The following is a 15,565-nucleotide window of genomic DNA, read 5'->3' as shown; positions in this document are numbered from 1 at the left end:
ACCAGGTGTTTGCAGTTTAAAGAGTTATGAACCGAAAGGGCTGGATAATAATAAAGAGTAATATATTGAAATCTAAACTTCATTTTTTTTTAAAACATGCCAGATAGGTTTGTTTTTTTCCCCCCAACAATGCAATGTTCAAATGTTTCTATTTAGCACAATGTATCTTATATACTTGTAGTTTTAGGTCTAATTGTTGCTGTGTGTGACTGATCTGTTCTGGTGTCAGAATCGGCCAGTAGATGGCAGCAGTGCTCTGGGTTTGCTTTACCAAACCAAGTAAGCACCCTCAGTATGAGAAGGAATTATTCATCCATCTCATTTCTAACTTACATGCTTGTGTGTGATGTTTTTTTTTCTAAAACACAATTGAACTAAATAACACTTTGTGTGATTTTCATGTTGCAAAGGAAATCAATGCTCTTATTGAGATTATCTCATCTCCTCCCGTACTCATGTCCCTTTAAATGCAGAGCAGGAAATGAGTAAGAGCTGCTTTGTTTTAGGTTTGTCATAAACATATTTTATTGCACTGTTTGGACGTAAAAAATATACAAAGATGTGGCTTATTCATCAGAAATATACACATTACTTCATCTCTTTCAGCTGTTCACCTTTATCTTTACCAACAGGATCTGAGTATCTGTATAAAATATCCTTAGGTGCCAAAGGGAGGTAATTATAAGTTATTTTCATCATCCATTATATTTTCGATAAAATTTGCTAAACCCAGGAAAGAATTATGTTGCAGAGGAATATTTCCAATTGGTTGTGCTGTCTAAGACCCTACTATTCAATATAATAAAGTAAAAAATGAAGGAAACCAGCTAATTTAAAATTTGAGATGCTGGTGTTTATTCTTGTTTACCTTAATATTGAATTATCAACACTGTTGCACATTCATTTTCTGTCAGTTGGCTCTACAGTGCCTATTTCATTAACAACCCTTTGGTTTTGTAAACCCCAAAAATAACTGCCAGTGTTGTGCTGCTGTGTGAGAAAAGGAGAAAAACCCATTCATGTGTAATTATCAGTGGCGTTCTGATGTCATGTGCACAACACACGCAGGGATCCGGGCCTCCACCAGCAGCAGCAGACGGAGAATAAAGTGGGAAAGCCTTCCTGTGAACGTATCAGCCGCTCTCTGCCAGCTGCCTGTCTGGAATAAACAAACACAGGCTTATTTGTTGCGGGCGGAAATAGGAAGAATCAAACTCTATGGCGCTTATTAAAAAGCTCTCCTAATCTTTCGCAGAGCACACATTGCTCTGAGATAAAGACCACCAAATTAATTACCGGTTAATTATCATTTCTCACACTGCTCGTTCGGAAAGAGGACAATGGAGTCTTTTTCCCTCCTTTTTTTGGTCCTGCTCCTCCCCCGTACATAGGTTTCCCTCTCTTCCGTGTCCTGATAAAGTGTTTATTTATTCCTACAGTATGTTTGGCACACAACAACCTTTTTTCCCGGTTACCTCTGGAGCATCTGCACTTGAGCATGCTGGGAGAGAAAAGAGGAAAATATGATTTGAATGCAAATCAGTGATGTAAACACAGACAAGCAGCAACAGGTTGTGTTGATTATGAATAATATTCAAATAGAACACATTCATGTGGAAAAAAAAGGGGGGAGAATAATCACTTCAGCTGAATATGTCATAAGTAAAAAGAGAGGAGGAACATTTACAGTAAATACTGCGATGACTGTACTCATGATTAAAATGTAATGTTTAAATGATGGGAATGTTTGATGGCGCATTGTTCTGTGACTGAAGACAGGCAGGTATTGGAATGCTGCTTTCGACATGCCTTAAGGCAAGGCACTTTACATTAGAAAGACGTCACTCAGGCTCCTTGGAAAAGGGGTGACAAGAGAGTGAAGTTTAAAGGATTTATTTATGTGTTTACTGTCAAAATAACACAATGAATATATCCTAACATGTTTAATACCATGTATTCCTATGCGCCATAGAACTCCACTGCAGCAAAAACTCTTGAAAAACCCTGCACTGGTATATTACATGTGGGCTCGGTCCCACATACACCATATGCTGTCATAAATACTCTCCAGTGCACCCAATGTGGACTAATCCGCCGCTGAAAATAGTCCTTAACAAATCCACTCGGCCTACTGCCTGATGTGCTTCTGGTACAGTCTTTTGTCTTTTTCCTTAAAGAAAATCTATCCTACCATCAACGGAAATTCATAACATGTTGCTCAATTTTCAGATCTTGTTTGAAAAGCTTCACAGTAAACTAAATGAGCTTTTGATGTTGAGCTTATTGCTTCAGAAATGTAGATTCTTTGCTTTTTAACACACATTTCATAGAGAGACGTCACCTGTCCTGACAACACCTCCGGTTTGCTACTATAAAGTTATTGCAGTATTTTATAGTCCACATTAACTTTGAAAATTATAATTAGTCAGAATAATATTCACCGGAAATAAACTCCTCGATTCCCCTCGCTGCGGTGACACGCGTTTGTTATCTGCAAAAGTGAAACTTGGATCAACTTGAATGTCAGCCTAAACTTTTATTTATCTGCATCAATATGCTGTTTTCAAGGGGCTTCTCTATCAGTTCATCATTTAAGGTGGGAAGTATTGAACGTACAGGAGTTTTTGGTCCACAGAAAGTTTCAGTGTCAGCGTCTGTATTCATTTGAAAGCAACAGGAAGTGCAGCGGTGTCAGCCTCCCCGGTGGCAGCGGTAATGAGAGGAACCACAGGAACACACACAGTCTGAGAGCTAGCAGATTTTTGTTTAGCCCCTTTAACACTTTAGTCCAACAGTTAATGACAAATCAGTGAAGGGGTCAGAGTCATCATCAACAGGAGGTAATGAAGTTGATGTCTGCATAGGCAGTGTAAAAGTGTCTTTATCGTATATACTAATACCAGATAAGAGCCAGATTGGATAAATCAGATGGACTGTCTGATAAATACGCATACATATGAGGTGCACAATCATAATTTTCTAAGTTGCTTTGCCTCCTGTTTTACAGTGCTTCTTTTTGTTGTATGTCAGTATTTATCTATTGATTTCCTTTTTATATACCCTGAACCCGTACACCAGGGTTTTGTCTCCTACTTGTTGACGTGCGCCCTCATAACAACATGCATATTTTTCCCGTACAATTTTAAAGCAGGCTGACGCTGAAACTGTGATTTCTGAATTAGTTTCTTTTACACTCCTTTTTCCTGCAGAGGAAGAACCATACCTCTGGATTTGTTTGTTGTTTGAGGTGCAATATATGACTCAGCAGCTTAAAGACATGAAGAAACTATTGTTTTCATCTTCGTTCTAATGCATTATTTTCGCCATAAGTGGGCTGGGCCGTAATTTTGTCCGGAAATGATGTTAGCGCCCTCATACTGTATATTTCTAGGAAGAATTCCTCCATATACTGTCTAAAAGGGTAATGCAGTAGTGAGTCCGTCAATCTGGAAGAGCATATTACCACTTCCAGTTCCCTGGTCTACAAGTCAATGGTGTTCTCACCGTGTTTGTAGTTTGTAGAAAATAAGGTCTGCGGTTAACACAAGCTGATGAGATATGCATGTTTGATTCTACAACATAAAATAGTTCAGTTAATAACCCACTCATGACTGTCTGAAACTTTTGTCATAAAGATGATGGTTGCTACTAAGTGACTAAACCAGACAGCACGCCAACCCAAGCCTTTAGCTTAGCGGTGGAGATTTAGCCATGCAACCGTGATGTAGTTTGTTTATAGCTTCACCTCAGCTGATTGCTTTTCAAAAATGTTTGTTAAGATTTGTTTGAACAAATAACAGCTGTCATTTTTAATCTTTTCAGTTGTTTTCCAGAGTCCTTCAACAAGAAATGATAGTAACATTAAAAAATGTTCATATATAAGCAACCGGGGTGGCAAGTTAGCAAGTGTTTATTGCACTTTTTTTCGGTATATGTGTTATTAATACACCATGGTAGATTATAATAGTAGACCTATTAGACCAGCCAAACTTATAATTGCATTTGTGTGGAAAACATTTCCTAACTACTTTTATTTTAATTGTCACTACCCCCCAAATACCTCACTTTACTTCAACAAAGGGAAAAGGAGAACACAGCCCTAAAATAATAGCCTTATTATTGCAGATCGTATGACTTAATCATTGGGGGAGCACCCATAATAACACTGCTATATGCAGCTCCTCCAAAGGCACAAATATATTTTAAAGCCCAACAAATTCGATTTGTTTCTCTTTTGCTCTTCCAACGACGCTGAACTTGGCTGCCATATAGCTGCTAGCGCCACATGCTAAGTTTCCATTTCTGTCAATGGTGGTCTTTTCCCTCCTGACTGCCACAGACATTTCTTCAAAGCTATGGCAACAAAAAGATAGCTGTATTCATACTGCACAGCTTCCAATTGTGCATTCGTGAAGATAGAGTATAAATAAGTAGCAAACATGTTGAACAAACCCTTTCTTTGCTAACGCTAAAGGAGGGAACCCTTTTAATGCTGCTTGCGCTCTATATAAGGAGTCAGTAAATAGAACAGGTGTTTTTGGACAGTGTACAGCAGGTACACGGACACTGTGATAAGACCGGGGGCCGCCGAGGAGCCCCAGCTCAAATGAAAGGCTAAGTAGGGCGGGCAGGCGATCTTGTCATCACATTAGCCCGGCCTCATAGTAATTGTGAGGCTGCTGCAGTCAGCCGCGGTGCAGCACAGAGCTCCGAGTCAGAGTCGGAGCCAGCGCCGGATAAAGTGCTCCGCCGACTGGAGATAATTGAAAATCCAAAAAAGACTCTGGCTAATTTGATTACGCCAGGCAATCGCTGAATTGTTCCCATTATTAAAGGGATTTGATTATGACATGAAGTCAAGTCATTATTTGTGCCCAAACTGCAGGAGCCGTCCCTTCTGATGAGAGCCACTGCTAGTGTGTGTAGGGAATGTGACAAGAGTAAGCATGAAGGTAATTTAGGCCTAGAAGAAACTTTAAAAAATCACTAAAAGGTAATTTAAATAGTCCTTAAATCTTATTGGAGTCCTATTTTGCTAATGTTGAGCTTCATATTTGTATGTTGTTCTACTGTGACATGTTTCCTGCTTTAATGTTCAAAAAGCTCTCTTTTCTCATATTGCCTGTGCTGCAGCACCTCTTTTTTCACCCTCTGTCTGAAACCAGAGCCCAGTGTGCTCTGATTGGTTAGCTTGCGGGCTCTGATAGGATTGGTCAACCGCTTATAGATGTCCCGCCCCTTAGCCAATCTCGTATAATGTTTTGGAGCACTAGCCAATAGAGACCCAAGTGATATCTAATACCTATATTACACACTACAAGACCTCCAAAAGCATAATTGGGCACCTTTAAGGCATTTTGTGATCCTTCAGAAGAAAATATGTTAACATTCTATGCACTCTCAGCTTCAAAAGACAGGAAAAAGGGAAACAATTTGAACAACAATTTCCAGAAATGTGACACCAAAAATCCACATAAAGGCAGATTTAACTTACTGCCACCAGATGCTGAAGAGTGAGAAGTGAAGAATGGCGGAAAGTGCTCCCCATTAGACGGCTCATCATCTGCGAGATAAAGTTGTGTTTGTAAAAAAAAAAAAAAACTGCATTACAAATAGACATAAAACAACAAAACTACAGTGCTGCTCAGCCCGATGTATATTGCATTTGTGAAGGCAGCAGTATGGCTCTGCAAGCTGTTTTTTAATGGCTTTCTGAGAGCAATGGGCACAGGCGCAAACCTGCAGCCCAGCAGACTGTGGTGCAGTTTCTGAAATACATCGTCAGGTTTCCACTTTTTCCCCGCTTTTAGCGGCTGTAAGAGGGGGGGAGAAAAGAAAAAAAAAAGGCAAATTGCAGCAGTTTTAGCCTTTCGCTTTTGATTCATCACTTCCTGAGGACGAGGCGACCCCACCGACAGCAGAGCATAATTTGGGCAAATAGAGTGAAACTACAGCATCTCACTTTGGGGACGCTCTTCTCCGTTTCTGCCCCACTTAAGTGATTTAGGCTGATGGGGCGTGTGTGTGTGTGTGTGTGTGTGTGTGTGTGTGTGTGTGTGTGTGTGTGTGTGTGTGTGTGTGTGTGTGTGTGTGTGTGTGTGTGTGTGTGTGTGTGTGTGTGTGTGTGTGGTGTGGCTTTTTGGCTCAAAACATCAGGCACAGTAAACAATAAAAGTTGGCAGAGGGAGGAGAAGTACTCAGATTGTGTACTCAAGTAAAAGTAGAAGTACCTGTGTGTAGGAATACTTTGTTACAAGTAAAAGACCTGCATTCAAAATGTTACTCAAGTAAAAGTATGCAAGTATTAGCATCAGAATACACTTAAAGTACCAAAAGTAAAAGTAGTCATTGGGCGGATTGGTCCATTTCAGAATAATATATATGATGTGTTTTGAATCTAATTGTTGATGCAATAAAGTGTTATCAAAGCTGGTAAGATAAGATCAGAACTACTTTATTGATCCCAATTTGGGATTTTTTTTGCATAGCAGCATCATAAAAAGACAAAGCATTGCACATTAGAGAAATTAAAAGACTAGAAATAAACAATTAAAAATGTAAACATCGCAATAGAAATAAATTAGCATTACAATATAAATCTGAAAGGTGCAGCTAGTTTTAATTCCTTTGTATACTGCAGGGTAGCTGGTGAATTTACTCCAGGTGGAACTAGTCTAAATATTTGATTGTATTTCATATCATTAATCCAAATAGGCAAAGTAACCCTGTGTGACAGAGTTTCTTTCTCGAAAAAATAAAGTATGAGGGTGCTAGCATCACTTCTGGCCAAAATGACGGCCATTCCCACTTTCCAGCGAAAATAATGCATTAGAACGAAGCAGAAACAAATAGTTTCTTCATGTCTGCAAAGCTGCTGTTTGTTGTAGAATCAAATCAAAGATCAGACTCTTCACCAGAAACACGTTGAGAAAACCATTGACTTTTATACTAGGGAACTGGAAGTGGTAATATGCTCTTCCGGATCGAAGGACTCACTACTGTATCACTCTATTGGACAGTATATGGAGGAGCTTTTTTGAGAAAAATACAGTATGAGGGCGCTAACATCACTATCGGACAAAATAACGGCCTGGCCCAAAACAAAATGGACGAGAGCGAAGCGGAAAATAATAGTTTCTTCATGTCTTAAAGACGCTGAGTCATATATTGCACCTCAAACAACAACAAAAAATCCCGAGTTACGGTTTCTTCACTTCCTCTCGAGAACAAAGGAGAGTAAAAGAGTAATTCAGAAATCTCAGTTTCAGTGTAAGCCTGCTTGCCTGCCCCCTGTCCACCGGCAGACCCACCGGACATCCATCCCCTATTTATTCTCTGTAAAAACAAAGCAGTCTCTGCCCTCTTACGCTGTATTTGATGCTATTTTTTTTTGTAATAATGCAGTTTTGACCAACAGAAATTTGGCTTTCTGGCATCACCTTAACATTTTACGGGAAAAATCTGTATTTTGGTATGAGGGCGCACGCTGCCAGTAAGAGGACTCAGTGCCCCTGTTACTCGGTTTAGACTAAATCCTGGTATTACACGAACGTAGTGGAGGAAAAGCTAAAATTGGAATACTCAGGTAAAGCACATACCTCTAGATTGTACTTCAGCACAGTACTTGAGTTACTTTACACCACTGTTTAAAGACGATGTGTCCAAGCAAGCGCACATACTGTAAAAAATAACAGTTGGACCTGCTCTTTATTCTCACAGTTGCTTCCCCTCTTTCTGGGGAGATAGATGTTTCACTGATCTCTCCCATTCAGGCCAAAGACCAGTCGTGTGTAATGTATGCCCCCTCATGCAGCCCCTCATATTTGCCACACAACGCGTCTCTGCTGCCTGTGGGCGCTACATTCTTATGAGGGATTAAGAATCCTTTGTCACCGGACCCCATTGACATTTGAGTGAGCATTAGTGAAATTATAACTGCATCTGGACAATATCCAGCCACGTTTTGCTCCCGATGGGCAAAAGGGGGTTGGGGGGGGGGGGGATTGTAGCCACACGCTGCAACCAGAAGGGAGCAGTCTTGTGCCTGGGAGTGTGTGTGAGTTGTTGGTGTGTGTTTTTGAGCCTCTGTCTGTGCTGTACTATGCAGAGATGGGAGTGTGGAAGTGTGAAAGACTGATTTTGTCCCTTTTGTATCTCGCCGAGCAGCGCCCTTAGTTCTGCATGGGTGGAGGTATGAAGAGTCACAGTGGGGGGGAAAGAAAAAAAAAAGGCACAGCTCTCCTTAAGGCAGGCTTTACCCATTCGAGTGTCCCCATTTGAAACATAGTGCCCAGCTTATCCCCCCCTAAAAGCACCTTTTGACTAGGCCAGCTTCATTCCGCTCCCGCTTAGGAGAAGAAAAAAGTGTTCACCCCACCCTGTCGGACCTTGCACGAGGAGTGTGGGCAACCAGACCGACAGGGATGACTCATCCTCAGCCGAGTTCTCTCTCTCTCCCTTAACCAAATTTGAGAAGCGACTGTGTTTGTAATTCTACTCTGCGCCTGAATAAAGCTGCGCTCCTATCCGAAATGAGCTTTATAAACTGCAGAAGTGTGATGGCTGTTTGTGCTCGCCCTGGTCCTCAGTGGCAGCAATAGAACATGAGTGGTTTGAGGTTTATTTATTTATGCCTTTCGGGCTCTCTTTTCCTCTTCATTTTGGGGCTAAGAAATGGCAAGCAAGTGCCGCTGAGGCTGCGGAGATTAGGTTAGCATTGATTGCTTTATTGGTGTGGTTGGATTGTTTCGTATCTGGGAACATCTGATGTAAGCACAGACATTTGTCTTGTCTGGCGCTGTCTCTGTTTCGTCGAAAGATCATTCATTTCTCTGGGATTTATTGGCGAAACAGAAACAGCATTTTTGGTTATGTGCCCCGCATTTCTTTAAATTATGAATGCAGATATAGAGCCAATCTCTGGCCTTGCTATTATCACTGGAGCTGGAGCTGTTGCAAGTAATGTTCCAATTTTAATCAACACCTAATTACACCCAATAATGCACATGTAGCTAATTGGCAATTGTAATTACTACGTAGTGCGGCCTGAGAAGTATGGATCTGACTCTGCTGCTGCTGCAGCGCACTTTTGGACGTACAGCAGCATTGATCCTAAAACTCAATCATGACACACATTATAGTAACTTTTTTATGAGGGCTCTGCAACATTATGCAATCGCTCCTCCTCAGTTTGATGCCCCCTTCCTTTATTTATTGTGCTGAGCTGGTGCTATCCCCTCCAGACCTCATTGTGGATGTGTTTGAGCGCATCGATACCATACTCTTTTGGCATCAACCATCAATAGTCTGCCCATTAAAATGTGGAATTGCTTAACGCAACACAGTAAGATGCATTTCTCTGTACGGAGACGGGTATTTGCAAATAGCCCTCAGATCAATGGTCTTTTACAGCCTTCTGAAACCATTGTCTGCAAAACAATTGGAAATCTTTGGGAGAGTATAGTGGGGGCAGCGCGAGAGGAGCTGGAAGAGGCGAAGCATCCCTGCACAGCGGCAAATTAATTACCCTTGTGAAGAATGAAGGTCTGTGAGATTTGCTTTTTGGGCCATTATCAAGTGACACTGCGAACGATTGTTTGTCCCTCTCCGGGTAATGTAGCCCAAACAATGGCTGGCCAAGGCCATCATATGGATCATTAGTAGCTCGCCGTGGGACCGCATCCTATGAAGTTGCCCTTCCGAGGGGGCTGAGGGTGGTTTCTGGGTCCTCTTCCGGCTTCCTCTTACCAGGGGACAGACAGCTGACAGCCCACAGGAGGAGATGGGCGCTGGCTGCCGCTCATTAAGAACTGGTTGCGCTCGAGTTGGGTCGTCAGAGCAAATCCCAGCAGGCCAGAATGCGGCTATTACTGTAACTGTACGGTTAGCCTGCCGAGGGACGCCAAAGCTCATGAAGACACCAGAGAGGGAAGAATGTGCCCCACAATCCAAACAGAAATGCCAAACAGCGTGTCGTGTGGATGGATTTCGCTGTTGGGTTTATACTGAAGAGTTTAAAATAATGAATTGCTTTTAAAGGGAGATTTGTTCACTCTTAAACAGCTGCTGTTAGTTGCATCAGTCTGTTGTGTTCAGTGCTTTCATAATGATTTCATACATAGTACATCCCAGAGGAGAGGCACCAACTTCTTGCTTTCAATACAAAATAGTCTCATGGCTTGTAGCTTCATAGCCAACCAACTCATAGTGCACGAGCTGAAGCGAGTACAAAATAGATTTCCATCAAAACAATGGGTAGAATTCTGAACCGTTGTATGTTCAGTGTTTTCTAAAATTGACTTTTTTTCTTATTACTATCATACATCAGAGCAAACTTGGTTATTATAGAAGCAGTCCTCTGCTTTTTGATTCAAAAGGACTAGTGGTTTCTGTATTAAGGACATTTTCCAGGGCTGTGTTTATTGATGTAACCAAGGTTTTTGTACTCCATTGCTAAATTGACTTAGATATAAATGAGATTTTACTTAAAACAATATAATTAACAAGCTGCAACATGGTCATACATGTTTTGGAATTGAATACAAAAAACAATAGCCTATCAAACCTAAGAAACAGATTATTGTTTGTCAAGACGCATACTGTAATCATCAGCATCTGGATGGTTTATGAAATGTGCTATTCATGAATAAACCAAACATTAATGTAAAATGAGACTTTTTAGGTTGGAATTGTTTGTCTTAACTTACATTCCTCACTCTTTCACAAGCAAGACAAAAATAACAAATGTCACAATTTAAGGAATTTCAAGTCACGAGGTTATATCGCCTCTTAAACCAACAAGCAAACCAAATAAATGAATGAACAAGAAAAACTGTTTACCTTGAACCTGTGGTCCAATTTGTTTAGACATATAATTTAATTCCAGCGCATGTTTTTGAATGTAGTGTGCATTGCAAGAGAAACACTTTTCTCCAGCGAAATGGGAAAAGCACAAACAAAATTGGCGAGGTGCTGATGGATTTTATGTACAGAGGATGCATAATGCCCCGTGTCAAAAAAGCAAAGTGAAATTTCCTGTTAAATATGCAAAATCCCGGCTGTCTATTGAATGATAATGGCTCGGCACCTTGTCGCTGGGTTGCTGACTCCGTTGGCTGCGCTTCAAAGGCCTGTTGACTAACTTTGAAAAGACCTTGTGTTTCCTGACTCTGGGCTTTCTAAGATTGGACAAATGCAGCAGAAAGAGGGCTGTACGAGTGCCAGTCACGGCTTCCCCGAGACGCCGGAGGGATGTCAGCCTTTGAAGTGATAAAGACCCACTGTTTCTCAAGACAGCCTTCTCATATGGCCGAGTTCTGTGATGCGCTCATGTTTTTTAAAAAATGTCCGTGTTGCTATGGCGCACCAGGACTTTCTTGGGGGGGTCATATGCTGTGTGACTTAAGTTCTTTACATTTTCTTTAAAGTCAGGAGATTTTGGTTCTAGCCTTCTTGTGGTGTACACTTTATGGCCTATAAGTGTGTGGACGCCCTGGTGTGTTCTGGGCTCTTCTCATGGTTTTGTATATGCCCCTTTGTTCCTATGAAGGGGAATCTTGATGCGATAGCATGCAATAATGTATTAGACAATAGAGTTATTCCAATGTTGTCGCACAGGTTGAGTGGACGCCCTTTCCCTTTTACTTTGGTATGTTGCAAAACCATGAGATTTTTGGAAATTTTTTCCAAGTTTTGTCTCGAATAACTTCACTGGCCCAGGAACAGCCCAATCTAACTACAGCTGGATTACCTGCTAGAGGGCCCCGGGGTCAGAATCTGCTGTTCAGCTTTTATTTGGGCCCTAACTTACTCGTCTCCAACACCAACCATCACTCTAATTCCTTTAAACTGAATATGCAATTTTCTTTGCGTAATGGTTGATTTGTGTCCTAACAGTTGATTTTGAAAGAAGCAACTTTTACAATCATGGTTAGAAAGACAGATTAAAATTAATTATTTTGAATTGAGACGCTTTTATCCAAAGCGACTCACCAAAAGTGACACTCTAACATTACAAACTAAAAATGTATATACTGTATATATATATATATATATTATATACATATATATACTGTATGTATATATATATATTTATATAATATATATATATATATATATATATATATATATATATATATATATATATATATATATATATAATATATATAGATATATATATATATATATATATATATATACTGTATGTATATATATATATATATATATATATATATTTGAGTACACTAGCTTTCAATAATGAAGCACGTACAGTACATGAGTGAGATTTAATTAACTTTTTTGGTCCATCAGTTGGGTTTTAGGTCTGGGACCGAACTTCGGTAAATACTATCACTTTACCCAAGTTCTAAAAACCTGCTTAAAAGCCAGAAACCACAATATTTCAGGCCGTTATATTCCAACAGGACCTTACATGGTGAGTTTAGCAAACCCATACAATGAAACACTCACATTCCCGCTCACTTTTGGCCATGGGGTGTGCATCACTTAGTGTAATCCATCACCGCCATCAACAGGTCTAACCACTGCGTCCTGATTCCACCCAATCCAGTGTGCATTATGCGCAGCCAGTTGTTATGTCACATGTGTAAAGGCTTAATACATGGTGTGTGTAGCTCCACTCCGTGAAAAATGGGCTGCTGCTTGTAATCAATGCCGGAGCAACGTGAATCGGGCCGGCCATTATTCTGTTGGCCTAATCATTTGAAGAACCCGAGACAAACTACCACCTGTGCTCAGAGCATTGATCATGTGTAGGTATTCTATTAAATCTAATAATACACTTTCTTTTGGCTAAATCACCCTGCACATTTCAATACCAAATGACTTCTGTTCATTCTATTAAACTGGAACTACTCTCAATTATGTTTCATAGTCCTATTGTCTGATACTAATGAAGATGAAACACTTTCATTTTTCCAGTTAATTACTTCATATTTAACTAAGGTGCTGTGCCATCAGACTCCGAGGAAGGACTCTTTTTTTTCTTCCCTCCCCCTTCCTCCCTCTGTGTTGTCGTCTTCTCCAATGGCATTGAAAGTAATCCTTTTGCCTTTCATCCGCAAATTGTGTCTATGTGTTTTCTCCTTTTTTTAAATTTATTTCCACACTGTTTTAATTGAATTCTTCAAAAGCAACCACCTGATCCTCTACATTTTTTTTTGAATGAGCTTATGCTTTGTGAATGTACTGATACTCCAGGTCCCGTCGGCAGGCAGTGCCAAGGACAGCTAATTGAAGGTGAATTGATAATGCCCCAGCTGTCTGTGTGTTCCAGCCTCATAGCCGGTCTGCTGTGCGCGTCTTTGATAAGTAATTCATCTGTTTGGCCTCGCAGCACTGCCTTGTTTCTTTCATGTCTCTCTCTCTCTCTCTCTCTCTCTCTCTCTCTCTCTCTCTCTCTCTCTCTCTCTCTCTCTCTCTCTCTCTCTCTCTCTCTCTCTCTCTCTCTCTCGTGTGTGTGTGTGTGTATGTGTGTGTCTGTGTCTGTATGTGTGTGTGAAGCCTTGGATGCTCTCTCCCTCAGGCTATGTGTCTGTAGTCATGGTCAACAGGGGGTGAATCCTCTGCTCTCTCTGCTCTCACACTCTCCATCTCTGGGTGGCATTATATTACTTCATCTTTCTCTCCCAGGCTTCATTCTAATTGGATCCACTCCCAACTAGCAAAAAAAAAAAAAAAAAATCCCTGCAAGTCAGCCACCTATCCTCCAATTTCAGAAAACAATCCAGGAGTGATGGCCAGAGCAGACTGACTGATGTGACACCCATAGGTCTAACTCAGCCGGACCTCCTCGATCCTGTTTGCCTTTAAAGCTCCCCTCGTGTGACCCCCTGTCAAAACCCGCCCCATCTTTTTGTTTTTGCGGTGCGATCCATTAACATGTTTGAGGTGGACATGGCGGGCCACAGAGCGGCTTCTGAATCAATGCCTTCGCCTCCCAATCTGCCCTTTATCATGTTAATATGATTTCCATTGATGGAACGCTTTTTCAAAATGGCATCCCTCTATGGTTTTACATATTGACTTTTTAATTCATGGCCCTCAGTGGCGCATCACTCTTGTTGTGCCTCCGCTGCAAGAACGCTCCCAGATCAGAGACGGATGTTGCTCGAGTGTGGAATTGACTTCAGGGCAGTGTTTTTTCTTTTCTTCTTTTTTTCTCCTTACTTTCTGTTTGTGTGTGTATCTGCTGGTCTCACCCTTTTCTTTCTCTCTCTGTCTCCCAGATGATGCGTGTGTGTGTGTGTGTGTGTGTATTCTCTCGTTAGGCCCGAGCCAAGAAGTAAAAAAAAAAAAAGTCCACTTCAGTTTCATGTCGCTGGGGCGATGAGTAAGTTGCCTCTTTGCTAATGTTCTCACCAAAATACAACCCGGCCTCAATAGTAATAATGTTTATAGCTCATCCCAATAGCCAGTGGAGAATTGCCTGAACCTGTAACATAGCTATAACAGGAAATAGAGAATTTAATGCACCGTAGAGTTACATCGCACTAGCAGTAAAACATATATTTCATTATATATCGTGGAGACTCAAGAATGTGTCTTTCTTATTGTTGCTCCCGGGCTTAGAGGATTAAGATATTTTGTTTTGCACGTTTAATGAAAATATGTTCTCCCTGGTCCTGGGATTTCTGAAATATAATCTAAGACAGAAATGTAGTCTGAATTCTCTCATGGGTTATGTTTTCATTACATTAAACTGTGTAAGTATTTCATAAGGAAACATAAACGACTATTAACGAGGAAAACTGAGATCTGGAATGAATGTGGGTAGGAACCTTAGAGAGGCCCTATTATGCTTTTGTGGTGTGTGTTATATAAGTTTTTGTGTGTATTAATGGTTCGCAAAGGCCCTCAAGAGGGGGTTTATCTCCCCCCTTTCCTGAAATGCCTCCATTGGACTATATTTGTTGTATTATGGAACATAATGACATCACTATGTGACACTCGCCCTTCTATCGGCTAGCGCTTGAAAACCTTGTACGTGATAGACTAAGGGGCGGGACGACTCTAAGCGGGTCAACCATTCATAATGGGGCCAGCCAGATAACTAATCAGAGCAGATTGGACTCTGGTTTCAGACAGAGGGTGAAAAGAGGTGCTGCAGCACAGGCAGTATGAGAAAAATAAAGAGCTTTTTGAACATTAAAGCATGGAGACATGTCACAGTACAGACACAACATAGAAATATGAACGTAGAAGTGACATAAACATGTTTTACTCCTAGTTTTTTTATGACACTGCCCTCTAAAATCTAGGTAAATGTATGTATATTTGCTCAAAGTTACCAAATACCTCTCGCATTAAACGTCACAAAAATCAAAATGCAGGAAAAAAGTGTTAAAATAAGGTTGGTCTTGCATTCCAATTGGCATTAAGTGTTGTTTAACTTTCCTTAAACTATAGGAACCCAGTGTATAACAAAGTTAAGTGCTAAATGAATGCAAAAAAACATACTATTGAAATTGCATTATGGCTCGACAGTTGTCTGACGCCTATAAGAGACATCAAATAGCTGCTGTGAACTTCATCACCACCAACTGAG

At 40.7% G+C, this 15,565-nt stretch overlaps 1 protein-coding gene across 1 annotated transcript in view; it reads left to right on the top strand.

Annotated features, from left to right (window-relative positions):
• LOC134878571 (RNA binding protein fox-1 homolog 3-like) overlaps window positions 1-15,565 on the top strand; it is a 393,703-nt gene that overhangs the window by 179,521 nt on the left and 198,617 nt on the right. The gene's annotated exons all lie outside the window — the stretch shown is intronic.

The sequence above is a fragment of the Eleginops maclovinus genome, chromosome 16, assembly GCF_036324505.1.
Source record: "Eleginops maclovinus isolate JMC-PN-2008 ecotype Puerto Natales chromosome 16, JC_Emac_rtc_rv5, whole genome shotgun sequence".
In the NCBI taxonomy this organism is placed as follows: Eukaryota; Metazoa; Chordata; class Actinopteri; order Perciformes; family Eleginopidae; genus Eleginops; species Eleginops maclovinus.
Note: the sequence above shows the minus strand (reverse complement) of the source record. Positions and strands in the feature narration are given on the sequence as shown.